General features: G+C 40.5%; 2 protein-coding genes and 1 long non-coding RNA gene across 6 annotated transcripts in view; 2 read left to right on the top strand and 1 right to left on the bottom strand.

Moving 5' to 3' along the window:
• Window positions 1-19,431, top strand: part of LOC121690338 (zinc-binding protein A33-like) — a 698,440-nt gene that overhangs the window by 17,818 nt on the left and 661,191 nt on the right. The window lies entirely within an intron of this gene.
• Window positions 1-19,431, top strand: part of LOC121690097 — a 790,202-nt gene that overhangs the window by 142,477 nt on the left and 628,294 nt on the right. The window lies entirely within an intron of this gene.
• LOC121692289 lies at window positions 10,260-11,514 on the bottom strand. Its single transcript, XR_006025247.1, has 3 exons — window positions 11,331-11,514; window positions 10,423-10,512; window positions 10,260-10,317 (listed from the first exon to the last, which is right to left on the bottom strand). It is a non-coding gene; the product is annotated as an uncharacterized LOC121692289 (long non-coding RNA).

The raw sequence follows: 19,431 nt of genomic DNA, 5'->3' as shown, positions 1-19,431 counted from the left end.
GAATCTAAATACAATCTTTATTGCAATTAATAATATAGGTTGTTTTTAGCATTACCCACCATTAAGAATTCAGAGGCTGTTTAAGTTCTGATTTCAGTGGACAATTCGGTTGTAACATTTCAATAGCAATCACCAACACCACCCTACCTTATAAAGACATCTTGAATTGTTATAGGACATCTGAAATCTCTCCATGATCTTCCAAAAAAGGTTTTGTTTTACGCAGGTAATACACAGTCCAGGGTTCCCACTCTAAGTCAAATGTAAAATTCCATTACCTGTCCCTGACTTTCCCTGACAAAAAAATCTGAATTTCCATGACTTACTATAACCTACAATGAATAGTACATTATACCAACCAATGATTTTAGAGGACCCGCATAGCAGTCAAGAGTCTTTTACTGTTTTAGAGTGGGAGATGGATAAATAGGCATTGAATACAGGCTACTCAAGCAAGCCATAAAGCTAATAACCAGATCAGCAATTCTGCATGGAAATATATATATATATTATGTATGTATTTTGGCGAGTACATTTTAAACTGCTACAACCGAATTCCCTGATATTCCTTTGACTTTGACTTTGCCCCAAAAATGATACAATTCTCTGTCTTTCCATGTCTGGAAAAGACTTTCTAAAATTCCATGATTCCAGAAATTCCATTACCGGTGGGAACCATGACAGTCCTCCTGTAATATCGACACACTTGACATTTGGGTAACAACTAATCCATTGATTACAGTCACAAAGATTTGCATTTTTATGGATGGATGAATTCATATTTGATTGCTAATTACTTTCTTTCTGTACAATTTTGTGTAGAATTTTTTTAACAAACTGCCAGAGAATTCTTTTAAGCTGTCACAGAGGTGGGAAGGTGTGATTTGTTGGGGGCAGGGCCGGATTAACTGGGCACAAATGTCTGATGGCCCCCCTGTCCCCCAGCCAATGTGAATCGGGTGGTCAGTTAATAGGCCTATATCGTGAAGATTTTTCTTGCCATCTAAGACACGAGCGCATCTGTGAGGCCAAGCCTCACCAAGTAGCCCGTTTGTTTACAACTAACATTAGATTTAATTAAACTGCTTATAGGCTATGCCGAAATAGTTTTCAACATTTTGAATATTAGTGTCGGGTGAATTAGGAAATGTTCTCAAAAGTAGCCTTATGGCTGAAAGCTGCTTGGGATCCCCCACTGTCAAGCAATATAACCATACAAACGCGCGGCACTCATTGTTTCAAAAGGAGTCATTTCGGCTTTGTCAGAACAGAAGAGCTGTGGACGACACGGCACGGCATGCCCAATGAAAATAAATTAACGCAATGCAACACAACACAGACCCCGCTTCTTTCGCGTCAGTCACTGACAGTAGCCTAGAATAAATGCATGGGGAAAAACACTTCCCCATGACAAAGACATCGTAAAACACTGAAAGTTAATATTTTGTCACTAGCAACATACATCTGTCCTTTGTCAAATGTGTTACGTTCCAATTAGCCTAGTGTGTAATTCTGCTTCATAAAGTTGAACAAATACATTTGCTTATTTCACAGAAAAATATAAATAGCCAGTTTAGGGTCTACAGTGCAGAGTTAGTAAGTTATGGTAGGCCAACTTGGAGTGAACATACAAACAGGGGAAATTCTTTCTCTAGTAGCTGAGTAGCCTGATGGTAGGCACGTACATGCAAGCGCCAATGAATCGTGCTCTCACGACAATCACGCTGTTAAACTTAAATAGGTTAACATCACTCTAAGTTCGCCTTCAAGCAAGGAAAACGATGATTTGAAGACATCTGTTTCGTTGGAAGGGCAAGGGGGTAGCAACAGGGCAACACAGAGACAGGCCCGATGGCAGGGAGTATTAAAATATGGGATATTCTACGGGAAAACATTAAAACGGCAAGACAGCGGGGGGAAAGTTAAAATACGTGAGAAACATGGAAAAAGTTGGCATGCATTGTTTCGGTCCCCGTGCACAGGGATTATTTGTCATATTATTTATCACATATGATTATTTGTGAAATTGTGCAAACAGGTGCAACACATTTTAAAAAGGAAGGACTGGTAGCATGCTAGCTCCCAGGAAAGATTGATTTAAGAACGTTATCACAGTGTGTCTTCGTGGCGCAAAGCAGTGCGGGCGGAAGACAGCGACAATTGGCAGGGGAGGGTCATGTCTTTTTTGACAATTCTGTCGGAGGGTCATTGAACAATTTCTAGCAGGCAAGGGAGGGTCATGCAACTTTTGACTGAATCACTCAAAATTCCTCCGGTGGCCCCTTCAATAAATAACGAACAGTACCTAGATTGCTGTTGGGCTATATGTCTTGTTTCGTGTCTGTTAACAACTCATTGCCGTCAAACGCGTATCTCGCGGTTGCATCCATTACAAACAAACATGCAATGTGAACGTGTGGGATTGGGGACAGCACTACATGCTCTACTGAATAAGCACAAAGTCAAACCTTTAAATGAAAAACTCTCTTTAATAATCAAAAAAATAAACCGCTTAGTAAACTTGTGACCATCAAAAATCGTTTATCGCCTGTAACTCCATGATAACAGGAGGAAGGCATTTGGCTGAGCAACGGAGGTTAATATGCTCTATATTTTGTCCAAATGATGTCTGTCTATCATCGTTGCACTCGGAGAAAACCAGAATGTTTAATTTGTCCTGCGTTTCTTCTACGGCTGCAAACGGGATTCACTCGCCGTTAACCAAATATTTCTTTATTAGGGCAGAGCAGGCATATTTCTGGCAATTAAATTATTTCTAAACCAGTCTGCTAAAGTCTGTAGTGAAGTCTGTGTAGGGTTTTCCAGGCTCCATTTCTTTTTACGAGACACCCTGCTCACTTGAGACATCTGCCGGTTGTTTGGGTTGTTGCAGCGTCGTTGCATTGTCACTGGAAAAATACAAATTAAAGTTGCGTGATACCGCGTGATCCCGCGTGCGGACCGCAAGGGAAGCTGGCCAAATCGAAGCACTGCCCACTGTATATGTGAAAACTGTTTTAAGAAATGATTCAAGAAATGTGTTCAGGGACCTGAAGATTTGGTTCAGAGAATGGAGTTTAGTGTTTTAGCAACGGTGAAAAACTCTAAGGGGAGAGTTTTGACTGCTTTATACAATAACACATGGCAATGATTTATTACAATAACACATAACAGTCTGGGCTCTGACTGACATAATGTTCCACTCTCACTATCAGCGTTGAGGTGCCTGCTGCTCTCTCCCGTCCATCTAAAAACACACACTGTCATTTCTGATTTCACCAGCAGCTACATTTCCAGAGCATCCTTATGTGAGTTGCACACTGAACACAGTGTAAATGTCTCAAATGTATATGAAAACGTGCAAATTATGAAGAAAACAAAACTAGCAGACAATATATATTTTAATGAATTCCACACAACTCAAGCAGTCATCCAGTAAGGACCATACCCCATGATAAATATGTACCCATCACCAGTGATCACTGATGTGCATGTTGTGTCTCCATCACCATTGATCACTGATGTGCATGTTGTGATCACTGTTTTGCATGGTGTGTCTTTGCTGCGCGCATCATGTGTGTTTAATCCCATTTATTTTTTATTATTGATGTATTTAAATTGAAGCCTATGAGCAGGGTCATCATCGACACACTGTACATGTTGGGTCATGGGTTATCATCAACACATTGTACATGTTGGGTCATGGGTCATCAACACACTGTACATGTTGGGTCATGGGTCATCAACACACTGTACATGTTGGGTTATCAACAACACACTGTACATGTTGGGTCATGGGTCATCAACACACTGCACATGTTGGGTCATGGATCATCAACACACTGTACATGTTGGGTCATGGGTCATCAACACACTGTACATGTTGGGTCATCATCAACACACTGTACATGTTGGGTAATGGGTCATTATCAACACACTGTACATGTTGGGTCATGGGTCATCAACACACTGTACATGTTGGGTCATCATCAACACACTACATGTTGGGTCATGGGTCATCAACACACTGTACATGTTGGGTCATGGGTCATCAACACACTGTACATGTTGGGTCATGGGTCATCATCAACACACTGTACATGTTGTAGAGCCCCATTGTGTCTCTGGCTCTCACCCCACCCCTTCATCATGCCTGTTATGCTGTGGCACTCTGCCCCCTGCTGGCCTTCCAGTGGCAGTGCAACAGCCTTTGGGTGTGTCATGCTCAAATTCTGGATTGTTCAAAACATTATTTCTCAAGCAGAGTCAGCAGTAAGTCAGAAACCTCAGAGAGTTTTATTCACGGTAGCGGAGACCTACGCCGTGTCGTTAACAGACGCAGTCTCAAGATACAGAGAAATGACACACTGCTGACTTGTCAAAGCTTACATCTCCCCTTGTGGTACGTCAGATATCCAATGACCACATCACCCATCTTGGGTGATGTGGTCATTGATCTTCTCTCATTGGTCATTGATCTTCTCTCAGAGTCTCCTCTAACTGATTCATCTCCTCATGCTGATCAGTTCTGGTCCACACAGAGACACTATCAGCTCTAACTGGGCTGCTCTGCTCTTACTGAGAACACAACTGGTAAGATCCTCATTGGAAATTTTCCAGTATTAAAGTATGGAAACACTCTCTCAGTGAAAGTGTGTGTGAGAGTGTGTAGATGTGTGTTACTATCAGGGTCAGAGAATGACAGCTTTCCTCTGTCCCAGTCCAGCTGCACTCTGATCCTCTGGAGTTTCTGCTGCACTGTGAGGAGAGTGAGGGGCTGAGGAGGAGCAGCTGCTCTATATGCAGCACCAGCATACCCCACAGTCCACTCTCCACTCGTGGAGGATAAGTCTCCCTTCTACTGGAGAGACTCTGTCATCACACCTACACTCCACACTGTGTTCTCTCCAACCTCCACATCCCAGCAGTAAGTCCCTGAGTTAAAGCCCTCAGAGCCCAGGACACTGGCGTACTTATTAAATCTCTCTGGGTTATCAGGAAGCTGTTGCTCCCCATCACCAAGTCTCAAACTGGTCAGATCCTCAGACAGGATGAGATATCGGTTTGCAGTGTTGGGATCCAGAGTCACAGGAGCTGCAGAGAGAACGAACACACACATGAGCTGAACACTGAGTGTTGTGTGATGAGGATGTGAATGATGGTCATCAATAGGGCTGAGTGATGTGTGATGAGGATGTGAATGATGGCCATTATCAATGAGGATGTGAATGATGGTCATTATCAATAGGGCTGAGTGATGTGTGATGAGGATGTGAATGATGGTCATTATCAATAGGGCTGAGTGATGTGTGATGAGGATGTGAATGATGGTCATTATTAATAGTGGTGTTACCAAGTGTAATGTCAGGAGAAGTAGTAACAGTGAAATGCTCTTTAGTCATCAGGATGAAGGGATCACAGCAGAACAGGGGTGGTAGTGGGATGATGGGGGTCATTACTGCGTACTCCATCTCTGTCTCCATCACTCTCCATTTAGGTCTGAAGGTTTATGTATCATCTATTCATTAAATGCCACGTGTGTGTGTGTGTGTGTGTGTGTGTGTGTGTGTGTGTGTGTGCGCATGTGTGTATGTGTACAGAACTCACTGTAGTGAACAATCTCCTGCATCTTCTCCCAGACTCTGAACTTCAGATTGGCCAGGTGCTTTGCCACATTGATCAGAGCTCTTGAAACCCTCTCTGGATCCTGTAGTGTGCACTGGGCTCTGGAATAACATTCAGGAGTCAGTGCTGCTGTGGGTTTGGGTTCAGAACCACAGAGAAGAGAGAGACAGGAGGCAGATCACTCACCTTTCCACTGTGCTCTTGTAGTTCTGTGAAATAACAAAGGAGAAAATATGTGAAAAATATTGTTTCTATAAATTCTCCTCATAAGCCTTTAATGGTGGATTGATAGATTACAATTGTTCTCCATTGGTTTGGCTCATCTCTTGAAACAGAAATTACATTCTCAAAATAACATGGACAAACCTTCAAATCACTTGGCAATTGTTCACAACAGAATTGAATTTCTCATTCATTTCATCAAATTGCAAATGTCTTAGTACATGTCTCAATGTCTCAGGATATCTTTGCAAATGATTAAGTACAGGTAGCCTCCATATAGCACAATTTCCAAGTGAATAGACCTTGTCGGTCTAAACTGATTGTTGATTCTAAGTCTAATGGTTGTTCTCTCCAAATCATGTCATTGCATAAGTCATCACATGCACAATAGTCTGTTCAATTGTCAAAATTAGTGAAGAACATAATACTACCATAGTACCATGGTGTTGTGCTGAACCATCCAGGGGGTCGTTTCTAGAAAAGTTAGCAACGACGTTGCTCACCCACCATGGTACGATGCAACTTGCGACCAAACAACGGTACTGTTACACCTGTTTCCAGAAAGCATCGTACCTGTGTCGCAATTCGCTACCTCCGACGTTCGAACACCGTAGTTCCAACAACGTTGTTGATGATGCAGCGATACATCCCAGATAGCAAACATACACTGGGACGGAACTGGGCCACACCTACCACAACGTCCGGCACGGATCTGCATAATGGACCTGATCCGGCGTCCAAACGCACATCGGTCCAAAATTGGTCTGGATCCGTTTGACGGATCTGGTGCTAATAAGGGCTAAGACTGGCCCAGTTCCGTATGATAGTCTGTGTTACTGATGTGTTCCAGATCTGCTAATCATATGCAATACGGGTCCGCTTATTGTGTGTGGTATGGACCCGTTTATCAGACATCAGCCGGCTTTATTTGACATGTGAAATGTGATTGGTAATTAATTATCCTGAAAAACCTGTTTGCTACACAACCTGTTAGCGTTATCACTGTTTTTTCCAAAATAGTTATTGTGATGGCTGTTTTGCTCAAGCTAAGCTAGTAGCCTACGTATATTGCTAGAAAATAATAGTATAACCTTACAGTAAAGTTATCAATCGCTCGGCTACTTGTTGTCTCTGAATAAATCAACAGAGATAAAAAGCAGATAGCCTACCTTGAAAAGTTGTGCTGTCCTAGTCCAACCCCAGGCTGGCAAATCATGCCAAAGATGAACGCTACTGCTTGGACTTCTGTAGGCCTATGCGTGGCAAGAATATGGGGTTGTCTCTCTAGCACTATTAGATCTGACACAAACAACAATTGATCATTTTACCACTGATAGGTAATAATAAAAATAATGAAACGAACATATGATCAATATTGAGCCAACTATATCTTCTTTTCCAGCCTTACTGTAGAAATGAAGTGGCCATGGGAACATAGTGCACCCCCATGGTTTCTACATTTGTGCCATTCCAAAATACCTTTTTTTTTCTTTAGCAGCCAGTTGACAATGAAGTAGGGAAAGGTCAATTTAGCAGAATCAGCACCTTAATTAATATCATTACCACCTGGGTCTGCTGTGAAAAAATGGTCCTTCGGCTCATATCCGTATCACAGGTTTGGGCCAAATCAGTGTTTTGTATTTTAAACGCATCTCCTGACTTCCAGTTGAGTTGTGGAAATTGGACCTGGGACAAATCTGTAAACCAGTGATAAAACAGCATTGCTAGCAGAGCTGAAACCTCTATCAGGAGCAGACCTGGCCCACAGTCAGATACCGTATGTCCGCTACAGGCGGATCTAAAGGCTTTTATGCGGATCCGGCCCAAAGGAAATTGCTATCTGGGATATCATTGGTGGAAACAGTGGCAACGTGTAATACCCCACCCCCTAGACATGTTCTGTCACGGCCTATGTTGACATGTTTCTAATCTAAACCGAGTGATTAATGCTGGCATTGTCATTGCCATCAGCCAAAACCTAAACCTATTGCAAGCATATAAAACAGTTAACTTAAGCAGACCAATATGATTCATTATTTGTGTTAAATATCTATGTTGGAAAAAATATATAGCCTGGACAAATGTCTGGGTATCCCATAGCTTGTCAACTGTCTCGTGGCTTAACGGGAGTGCGTCGGTGCACTGCGCGCTTGGCCGGAGTTCGCATCCTATCTCTTCTTTTCATCTCTGAGTAAGAGTAGGTCTACGAGACACAACAATAGGTTTTGACCATACATATTTATGTATATAGTTACTCTACATCGAGAGACCATAGGTACAATACATCAGTCAAAAACAATTGAATCTACGTGTCACACTAGTTCACCTGCAGGTAGCGAGAAGCAAGAGGACAATCTCACATCATAAGAAAATTGAACCTACAACGTTGGGATAATAAGTCATCTGCTTTAGCCACTACACCATTTAGCACTGCTGATGTAAGGGTCTGTGAAGATTATAAAACTAAAAGCAAGGCAATACTTAAATTAACATAAATATCAAGAATGACCCAAGTAGGGGAGTCAGTGTCTTAATCAAAATTAAGCTACAGGATCAATCATTGAGTCACGAGATGAACATCCACTTCGCAAATTTTGGTTAGGCGGTTGTGATTTTTGGTTAGGCGCTCCGGACACCAACAGGAACTACCAAGGAACGACACAAGTGCGACTGCCTAGGGGCAGTAGTTCAAACAACCAAACTTTGCGTCCTTGTTTGCGATTGAGAGTTCGAACTACCCTTTCTAGAAACACCAAATCCAAGAACGATGGAGCGAACTACCAAGGTTGCGACGCAAGTTAGCAAATGATGCTTTCTAGAAACGACCCCCAGGTTATTTTGGCAAAAGCACCAAGAGTGTTGAGAACGTCCGGTCTGTTTCAGGAAATGAGTCAAAGCAATTGTAACGTACTGGCTCAGGGTATGTACATTCAGGGGAGACCAACGCAGTGTTGAAATAATAATACATGAATTTATTAAAGAAAGTTAAACATAACTAATATTTCAGAATAACGATATGGATGAGGTGCAAATAAGTGTAGTGTTAGTTACGCAAAAGTGAAGTGTAAGTCAGTACAGAGAAGAAGGTAACGCAACAAAATGAATGCCAAGCCGGGAGGAGGAGAACCGCCTGGAGTGCAGACTGAGCCGATCTTAAATCTCACTCCCACAGGCACACCTGAGCACACAGGGGAAACAAGCACCCAGGCCCGTCAGTGCCAATGGGCGGAGTTAGGACACAGCGGCCTGGGCCGTAACACAATTGAGAAGGATCTTTGCAATTGTGTGGCACTGACTCTTCATATGGGAAAGGAATTTAGTTTTGAAGCATGAGTGAAAGGTTTTGAGAGAGATATGAGCTTTTGCAAGTGAGCTATGGTGTTGTGCTTAACTGTAAGACTGTTTTGCTAAATGATCATATTGTTTTGAGAATGTAATTTCTGTTTCAAGAAATGAGCCAAACCAATGGAGAAAAACTGTAATAACCAGTGAATTTTCAACAACACACAGACACACAAAGAGAGAGAGAGAGAGAGAGAGACGGGGACAGGGAGACACACACACACACACACACACACAGTATGTGACAGTCCTGCCTTTTATCTCAGCAAAAAGCACATTTCAACATCCACATTTCAATTTCTCAAGGTCCCCTACCAGCAACCCTTTGCTCAACACCACTAGCTAGAGAGTCTCCCTGTCTCTCCAGCTCTGCATCCCGGTGACACCCAACGACCTAAGCCACCATCACCTCACGCCCTGCCCCCGCCTGACGCCTCCTTGCCTGTGCCTGTTGACAGTGCCGGCCCGAGCCTTTTGGGGGCCCTAAGCAGAATTTGATTTGGGGGCCCCCTCCCACAACGCAGAGTCACCTGTGCTTGGCGATAATTGACAACTTCACACTATAATGCCATATTATAAATTAATACAGTTAGGTTATGTATTAATACAGTGACTGATTATGAACTACTGTCCCCCTGGACACAGATGCATAAGGACTCGGTAGGCTCATTCAGTAATCCATCCTTGCTCACATGCCAAAAATGTTTTGGGGCTCCGCTCTAGACTTCTGGCCCCATGTGCTTGGTAAACCAATGTATTAATATAGTTGTTATTTACACCAACCCTGTCACCTTTTAATCTTAGAGGGTACTAAAATCACAGATTTATTTGAAACATTCATATTCAAAGTGAAGCACTAAAGGTGGTTTACTGAAGTTGAATTGACAAATAACAAAATACAACAGCATTTGTATTTGTTGTAAACAAGTACACCAGTTTATTGACTTGTTTTTCAACAGATTTGCAGAATAAATCCGCAAATGTGCATTAAATGAGCAATCTTCAACTACAAAATAAAACCAAAATAGACAAACATTAATAATAAAAAATAAAATGTCCCAAAAAATAGATACTTATTCCTACTTAGTTCCTGGCTTTCAGGCATCTGCAACTCTGCAGTGGACGAATCTGCAATGATTAAATAAATACATAAATAAATAAAAAAAAACTATGTTAAATGTGTCATGTCATATTAACAGGCTATGTAACCATTTGCCATCAAGAAAACCTCACCTTCTGTGTCATCAGCCATGGAGGCAGACACTTGATGAGGTAGAGTTAGGTAGAGGTAGAGATGTGCTCCAAAGTATTTTAACAGTGTCCCTGAAAAAAATTAAAATATTGCATAAGTGCATATTTGATCGAGCAGAATGAGTTTATTTTGCTATCATTACTTACACTCATCAACAAGCAATTCCACATCTAACAATTCATATTCTATTGGCAAATGAGGCATAATTGCCGTATAGTGAACGCTTAACATGGTGATCTACTGCAGCCTAAATATTAGGGTAGCACCGCTACATCACTTGCCACTATCTTAATCAAAAAGTCTATTTTCATCACAGAAGTCTCCCCACCCAACATGGTATATTTTCTCAAACACTACAATCTCTCTCCAAAGATCGAGCAGAGCGCACGTACTGTTCCATCTTTGCCTATGAAGCTGGAACGTTACCGATGCCCAGAGTCGCGCTAGTCAGTGGGTTGGGGTTGGGACTGGGAGCCTGGGCTTAGCCTGCTGTTGCTATCAGACTTACCACTATGTCACATATTATAGAACAGTAATAAACTATCAACACTTTCAAGTGCGAAATCAGAAACAATCCCTCTGTGGTAAATTTGCCTTCAGCTACGTTTTCATGTAGCTACTGTAGTGCTAATGTCCACTTCAGTCAGCTAGCTAACTTCAATTTACAACATAAGCCCACCTTTGGCTATAGGGAACATGCTTGATTGAACATCCAAAACAATCCCAATATCCTTGACATCTAAAATACACCTAGATAAATGTATATTAATGGGAGACATTTCTCTGTTGATGGCGGGGATTTAGCTCTGGTGATGGCTTATATTAGATCATGACAGCTAGCTAGCTACCTCAAGCACAAAACATACTGTAAATAATCATGCAAACATACCTGTATCTTGCTCGTTTTTCTCCTCCTCTGTCATTTTCTTCTTTCTGTTTTCGGCACCAGAGGGATACGTGCTTTTTTGTGACTTGTCTTAACATTGCCGTCTCTTCCGATTTTTGAACTTGATGCAGTGTCTGCACGAATTGTCTATGCACCCGAGGTGTCTAGTTTATGCGCGTGACTCAAAGGCTGGCAGACACAGTAGAGGTAGGCAGGCATGTTTATCATGAAATCAGAATTTTCTTGTTTTGAATTATTAATTGTTTCATTTATTCATTCATTGATGTCACTTGTTTACGTTATTTATTATGTAAAAAAAAAAAAAGAAACTCGATTGGGGGCCCCAAGCAGCCGCTTAGTTCGCTTATGCGTCGGGCCGGCCCTGCCTGTTGAGGTGTCCACGACTCTGGCAGCCTTGACAGGGATGTCAAGGAGGTGGTCATCAAAAGGTTTCTTTTGCGAGATCTCGAGTTTCTTTTGCGAGATCTTGACTTTCCATCTATGCATTATGAGAACCACTAGAAATGTTCTGGAGAGCTTTAGCCACTGGAATTAGGTTGCAGTTCCTTATTTTGGCATCTGCGTTGGTCTGAGGTTGCTTTCCACACTGACTGACAAGTCAACCTAGTCAGGGTGCGATTTGTGAAAAAAGCCGAGGGGGGGCGGGGGCGTCATTGCTCCTACACATCACTCCATCCTAAACCTCGATTTCAATAGTCAATTTGATTTTAGAGGCTTTAAAAATATGAAGTTTCGTTTCCCTTTCTTTAACTTGTTTAGCTGTATTCTCCAGTGCAGTGAACAAGCCGCTGCATTCTGCAGTGAGTCAAGACCAGAAGTTAACGTTACCGGCACACACGCACAGTGATAGTCTTTTGATTTTAGACAGGACCGGTTCTACGTTATTCTGTGCCGGGGAGCAACACGCCCACGACCGCAACAGCCATTATGGTCTAGGTATACGCACGCAGCACAGGCGAGCACAGGCTACCAGGAGAAACATCAACCAATTCAGATCAATTAGTTAAAATAATATAGATGAACCATACAATTGCAAGCGACCATGCCACAGCGGGCTACTGTATTAATGTCATCATTGTCCTACCGTATCCTCGAACTCGTCTGTTGCCCGAATGTGAAGCCAAGAACCATAGGCCTACCTTCTTTGCTTTCTCTCCCTCCTTTTTTGTATTTTCTATCCTCTGTTTATGTTCTTTTTTCTGGCTACCAAATCTGTTTACAGCCATTTTCCCACTAGTTTTGCCTACCAAGCATACGCGTAGCCACGGCCAGGCCTGTCTACTTGTCAGTCTTGCCCGTCCAATTAGGCTTTCCTTCGTTTACGTTCACCATCTAAAAAAGACGCGCAAGTCAACACTGCGCTGATAGTTCAAGAATCAGTAAAATCGCGTAGGCTACAGCCGGCAGCTCCGTAATTGTCAGGTGTGATGAAATGCATTCATATTCCACTTTTTCTGTCATAAACGCTGCATGCCTATGAAAAGGCTTTGCAGTAGGATTGTCCGATGGTCAAGCTGTTGCTTCAATTTGTGTTTTAATTTATGCAACGCACCGATGCTGGGTTCATGCAGTTTTGCGCAAGTTTAAAATGTTTAGCCGACAGCATAATGTGTCATTTTTGTACAATATGTTGCACTTTTCATGTCATGAATGTAACATGCCTATGATAAGGCTTTGAAGTTGTCCAATATGGTCAATCAATTGTGTTTCATGTGACGCACCGAAGCTACATTCATGCATTGTTTTGCTCCAGTTGGAAATGTTTTTGCGCAATTTGTCAGCTATGATCAAATGCCTTCAATAAATTCCACATAAATATAACATGCCTATATGGCCACTCATTTGAACATTTCTGGCTACGCTACCGAGAACAGAATCTCTCAATCTCACATCTTGATAGGTCACGTCTAACGTAGCCTAACTTTTGCCTAACTTGTAGCCTAACTTTTGATACATTTTTTAAAATAAATCGTTATCAGCCAATAGGGAAACTGCCAGAAACAACAAGCAACAACGCTTTAAGCTGGTAGAGACACATCGATGAATGCACACTTAATGCAGAATCACCACAGAAAGCGTTTATTTGATTATTTATTTTTCAACCTAGTCAGTGTTTGTCCCAAGTACATACCTTTTCTCAGTTTTTTTTTTTACCTTCGTTTTTTTTTTTTTTTCATGTCACCTCCCGGGCTCCGTAGGTTACCGCTCTGTAGTTCTTCTGTGGTAGTATGGTTTTTCATAGTATACTCCTTAATCACATTAAAGATGGCTCAGGTTTCACATATCTCCAAGTAATTGTGTTGATTTGACACTGACTACCATAGACTATAATGGAAAATTGGTTTCTGTTTACAGTTTAAGAGAGGGTTGGCTCCAGGTCTTATGAAATCTAAAAATAAACCAAATCAATATTTCATGAAATAGGCAATAGGCTTCTTATAAAGGTATTACTAGTAATTGTAAAGTACTTTACTAGTAATTAGAATGGTATTTCAGTGCACTTAACTTCTAACTTTTGGGAGTTGACAGTTCTCTTTTGGATATCATAACAATGAGATATTCTGTAGCCTACTGATTATCAGTTTTTGTCGCATGTTTAGACTTTGTATGTGTGTTGCACAACACATGTTGCACTTGGAGATCATGGTGGGGATTGATATGGTAGTGGACCATGATGGTCAAAGAAGAAGTGAAGGAGCAGTACCCCCCAATTATGGTGGGGTAATTCACACTCTGCGTTAAGCTGATACAGTCTTGATCAATCTGCATGGTTACTTATCTGCATGCAATCACTATTGCCAGCTGTTATGAGTAAACATTATATTGGGACACCAATATATTTCTGATTCACGGGCAGTGTATTTACTAGTAATTGTTCTTGGATGGGGATTTAGAGTAAGGTTATTGATCTTTTTCAGATAAGGCCTCTTCATTTTCAACTGTGAAGGATCTACACAGACTTGGTCTGGATAGCCTTTGCTGTTTTGATGAGCCAGTCGGTATGTATTAGGCATTCTTTAGGATAAAAGGATAAAAGGACCCATACAGTATGTTATCAAAAATTCTACACCCATATGTAGAAAAGCTTTGTTGTTGTTTGTTATTGTTGTTGTTGAAAATGACGTTGAATGCAAAGAGATGCATATGTCCCTTGGGAGGAGAGGGATGAGTGTGGATGATTGAATTGTCCAACAGACATAAAAATATGATTGTGTATGATTGTGTTTGTGTCTGTATATGATTTTTTTTGTACTTGTTGCATTTTAAGCATGCTTATATACTTTACGCCATGGTGGTCTAAATTGTCTTTATTGCCACTTGGTGTTCAAACCAAAATCTTCTAAAACAATAGATAGATTGATTGATAGATAGATAGATAGATAGATTGATTGATTCAGGCCGGCATTGTCAGTTTTGCCAAATATGTTTTCAAAATGCAATCCTACATGGCACTTTGAATATTAAATTGCAAAACGAATTGACAGTTAAATGATGAAACTGAATATTGAAAAGCAAAATGAATTGCCATTTGAATTTTGAGACTGAAGTACCATGGCAAAATGGAATGCAATTCAATCCATGTTTATTCTATTTTTTAACCAAAATGATTCAATTTGATATTAGGATTGCATTGTCACTTTGCAGATTGAAATACAATTTGTTGGAAATTGTTGGAAATTGCAATATTAAATTGCATAATGAATTGGCAATTGCATAATGTAATGTCTTTTAGAATTGCATATTGCAGATTGCATTCTCATTTGAATTAAGCTACACATATGCTTCCATAGAGGTGGTCTATGGAAGCATATGCCCACGGGCCACCAGTTGCCCATACCTAGAGTGTTGAATGTGTGACGGATATTGGCATTGGCCCTGTTTGGTGTGCCTGTGCTCTCTACCCCTCTTTCTCTGTTCCTGTTGAGCAGGTGTTGGTGCTCAGGTGTGCCTGATTGGCAGGATTATAAATCGCCTGCATCCACAACAGCCAGCCCGGCTTCCTCCTCCTGGCATTTGGTTTTCGTTGTCCTTCGGCTGTTAAACCCCTAGACTGATTTTGCATGACACTTTTGGTTTCCTTCCATTATACTGACTGGCACTACACCACGTTATCTCTGTTAAATTTACCTTTATTTAATAAATTATCTTTATTATTACGGAATCAGCGTGTGGCCTCCCCATTCATGTTTCATGCATTGAGCCGGCATGTCACAAATGTCTGATTGGTTACACTTTGGTTTCACTCATGCATTCTGGGTTCAGGTAATTGATAAATGAGTGTGTGTAAAATATGGTAGTAATACGGTAAAAAAAATGGCAGGAAATTGGAAACACACAAAGGCTTTTAGTGTTGAATATGTCTAATGTAGATAATCATGTTTAGTTGTAAGCAAAATAGTGATTTAGAATTTCAAACATAATGTAAATATATAACTTTATGTACAGACTCAAAGTCCAGATAGAAAATGCACACATAAATAAATACAGACATACAAATGACTGTCCACAGTAATTAAATCAGATACAAATGTTTGTTCCAGTTTTTCTAAATTACGAAAGTATATCTTGTGTCACTTAGAGCAGGGTAAAGTAAAAAAAAAAAGGTAGGCTCCCTGAATTAGTGATTTCGGTAATCACAAGTAAATGTTTGTGTCCAAAAATGGCCACAAGGTGTCAGTATTCTTCTATTAGTCTTCTCTTGAATATGACCCATAAATGTAAAACAAGTTACTCTGCTAGACTCAAGGTCAATGCCCAGTCAATCCTTTAGTCAACATCTAGGAAAAGTGAAAAAAAAAAGAAAAAAAAATCCAAAGACATTTGAGACTATTGATCATTATGTTCTGTTATTTCACTATGTTTCAATAACAGTTGAGTTCCACACAAAAACAGTCTAACTTTACACAAGACAAACCTTTAAAACACTTAAATGTCAATGTCCTCAAATGAAGCTCAGAGTAATCAGCCCGGCCTCAAAACATTACCGGCCAAAAAGGGAGTTCTCCCGATTCTCCTGATTACCACTCCGCTACTGTCTTTTGGATGCATTAGGTTAGAGCAGTGGTTCGTTTCACAATGAGTACTACCTCTGAAAACAAGTATGAGTGACGACCGGCATTAAAATACAATAGTTTAGGCCAGTTAACCACATATTTTACATTGTACTGTTTTGCGTTGGGCTTTTTAAAGACAGATAAAAAAATAGTAACTTCAGTGATGTGGTTAAGGATTTTTATTATATATATTTTGATACAATTTGAAGTGATTATTTAGTCTTTATGAAAAGAACAAAAAACATCTCGAAGACTCCCGGAGTACCACTAGAAAGAGTCCACGTACCACAGTGAGAACCATTGGGTTAGAGGATCAGACATTAAATACCTCGTCTATACAAAGCCTTATAGGTGATGCAGGAACTCTAACCTGCCATTGCATCATCAAAGTCTGGTTATTGTACCAATTCATCATCGTAAGACATTTTACAGGCTGTTTATTGAGGGAAGGTTTTTATTGTCTACCCTTTTCTTATCTTTCTTTTCCAGTAACACCCTGCACACACACGCATACACACACATACCAAAGATCAGAGTGTGTTACTATCCTCCCCCTATACACTACTTTATTTACTCACTGGGAGAGATTAAACCGACCCATTGAGTGACCTCCTGATGATCTCCATCAACACCACAGTTACCTACATGGAACAGGCCACAAGTTCATTGTTTTGCCCTGTTGGACTTCTATTCGCTCACTTTTATTAGGTTCAAAGTTTCATGAGGGATCAAGTTATATTCTGATAAATCACATGACAACTGCTTTACAACTTGTTAACTATTTTCTAGATTCATAACATGAAATTAAATGTTTCAAGCCTTTTGTTGTTTTAACCTTGATGGTGTTGCTGGTCCATGGAATAACCTGATTCCCTCCAACACCACAGCACATTTTTATGCATGGCATAGCCCATGAGTTACCTACATGGAGTTCATTGTTTTGCCCTGTTGCATTACTGTTGACTTTATTAGAATCAAAGGGCAGAGGGAGAATGCCATTCTGATAAAACACATGAATAGAGCTCCATATATTTTTACAACTTGAAGGTGCGCTGGCGGCACGGGGTACACAGGGAATATGACGTACGCAGTATTGAAAAGACGGTAATCGAGCCCGGTACTTTTGATGAGGAAAAAGCCTTACGCGCTAAATAATAGCCTATACGCTAGGCTAAATAAAACTTCGGTAACACTTTATATTAAGACACGCATATTCACCATTAATTAGCTGCCTACTAACATGTATATTAGTAGCATACTAGCCATTTGTTAGTCATTATAAGTCACTAATTCATACCTTATTCTGCAAGACCTTATTCTACCTTTACTAGACCCTTAATTAAGAATTTCCCCTATGTAAGCTCCTAATTATTAGAATAGGGAACATATTCTGCATATATATATCAAAACTGCGGTCAAAACTGCACAAAATCATTATGACACCCTCTGAATGCACGGCAAGTTTCGTGGAATTCCGTTCATGGGGGGGCCACACAATAAATTAATTTAGGTTACTGTACACCAACTGACCTGTAGGTGGCCGGTGGCCGGTGAGGTGTTTTAATCACAATATCTCTGGCTGACATGGTCAAAACAATTTTTTGCTTATGTTTGCCTCCAGGGGTGATGTTAACCCATTCCATATGCACACATGTGCATAAACAGATACACACATACATTCACAGTAATCATACGTATGACACATACCCACACAGTAGACAGATGTACGCATGCATGCACATGCACACACACACAGGCACATACTCAGGCACACACACAAGCACAAGCACACACACACACACACACACACACATAAACATGTACACGCACACATGCACACAATTCAAGAATTTCTCAGAATTATGAACAGGCAAGATGGGGGTGGGGATGTATAAAATGTATTTTACATGTGAAATCTATGAACTAATCATGTTTTGGTACTTGTTGTCTAGCAGATACCATGAGAATTGAGTGTGCATAATGCAAATCAGTGAGACAGTTAGAATCATATATGCCTTTCAGGGTGACTTATTTTTGTGGAAAAAAATGTGCTGGACTGGGCGGCGGTCATATATATATAGATAGATATATAGAAATATAGATACTTTATTGATCCCTAGGGGAAATTCAAAGGTCTCAGTAGCATACAGACATGACACACAACATGCACTTACAGCAGAAATGGTAAATATGAGTATAAGTATAAACATATAACCAAACTCTGTACAATAGAGACAGTAGAAGATAAAAAAACAAAACAAAACTAAATATACTATATGAATTAAATAAACTAGATGTACCGCAGAGCAGTACAAAATATGACCGCCGCCCAGTCCAGCACATTTTTTTCCACAAAAATAAGTCACCCTGAAAGGCATATATGATTCTCACTGATTTGCGCCACATTCACGTCTATGGATTTGCCGCTCAAGACCACAGACGCTGCCAGTGGGCGTTGCCCTTTATACATTCTCTTTTTTGATTTGTTTAGAGAGACCTGCACAGTACCATACAGTCAACATTTGAATACACCAGCAGATTTTTCATAAGATACACAAATCATCTAGTTGCATCATACAATATTACACTGCAAAGGATAATGAATACCACAAATGAATCTAAACTTAAGCTTTGTGCTTTCAATTTGTAAAATTAAATGAAATAATATCAGGCATTTGTGAATTACATTAACTTTCTTTTCAGTCTGGTTGTGGCCTTGTAATACATCTCAAATCCTAAACTGTCACAACATATACATTTCTCTGAGGTTTAACAAAGTACTTACTTACTACATAGCTACCCATTCACCACTGACTGACAGACCTGTGGGGTATACTACGAAGCATGTTAGACATATCTAGGCTATCTACACCTATCGAGGCTACACAAAGCCTTGACTCAGGGGTATAAGTTAACCCTTAGAACCCTAAGCTGTTTTTAGGGCATTTTCACTACCTTTATTCATAAGGATTTATTCTGGTCATTGTAAGTGCCACACACACATATTATATATTGTTTTTTTTCAGCAG

The sequence above is a fragment of the Alosa sapidissima genome, chromosome 2, assembly GCF_018492685.1.
Source record: "Alosa sapidissima isolate fAloSap1 chromosome 2, fAloSap1.pri, whole genome shotgun sequence".
Classification (NCBI taxonomy): domain Eukaryota; kingdom Metazoa; phylum Chordata; class Actinopteri; order Clupeiformes; family Clupeidae; genus Alosa; species Alosa sapidissima.
The sequence above is the reverse complement of the archived record's forward strand: the minus strand, read 5'-3'. Positions and strand labels throughout refer to the sequence as shown.